Genomic DNA, 1,037 nt, shown 5'->3' with positions numbered 1-1,037 from the left:
CAGCCGGGCTGCGGCAGAGATGTATGAAAATTAGAGGGTCTTAATATTTTTGTTGGTCTTATATCCTTGTAAGGATTTAATTAAAGTTATTGATCTCCCCAGGAAATGCACAAAATGCACAGATATTTACTATTTATCAAATATCAGCATAGTATCCCACTTCCATGTACTGATTTCTCTTTCAATTAGATAATAAAGACAATTACAAGCATTTTGCAACAGCTAGAGAAATTGTGTAATGAAATGTCCAAAGCATAGTAGATTAAAACAGCAATTAGGAGGACTGGGTTGTGGCTCCGGGTAGAACAGTTGCCTAGCATGTGTGAGGCCCTGGGTTCAATCCTTAGCACTGCATATAAATAAATAAATAAATAAATAAATAAATAAATAAATAAATAAATAAAATAAAGGCTCATTGACATCTAAAAAACTATATTTAGTAGAGGATAGGAAAGGTAGCAGAACACGACAGTCACTAGTATGGCAATATGTAAATCAATGGATGTGTAATTGATGTGATTCTGCAATCTGTATATGGGCTAAAAATGGGAGTTCATAACCCACTTGAAGCAAAGTGTGAAAGATGATATATCAAGACCTATGTAATGTTTTGAACAACCAACAATAAAAAAAAAAAAACCTATATTTAAAAAACAGCAATTAGTTGTTTCTCATGATTTTGTGAGTTGGCTGGTAGGTATAGGGATAATGTAGTGATTAATATGAAAATTAGCAAAGCTTAAAACTTGTTTCCATTGATGTAAAGAGTTTGTCAACTCACTACATTTTTCTTAAAGAAACATGGTAATAGAGACACAAAAAGTTTAATCAGCTTAATGATTTTGAAATAAACAATGAACTCAATCATCTTCCTAATTTAACAGAATCTTATTAAGGTAATTCTGGACAGTTTTAGTCCATTTTAAACACAATGCTATATTTTTTGTTTTGAGAAATTTTATATCACATTGCCATATAGCTCAATGAGAACATTTTTGGTTTTTTTTTGGGGGGTGGATGGTACCGGAGATTGAACT

This window comes from Marmota marmota, unplaced genomic scaffold (assembly GCF_001458135.2).
Source record: "Marmota marmota marmota unplaced genomic scaffold, marMar, whole genome shotgun sequence".
NCBI lineage: Eukaryota > Metazoa > Chordata > Mammalia > Rodentia > Sciuridae > Marmota > Marmota marmota.
This window is presented reverse-complemented; position numbering follows the sequence as displayed.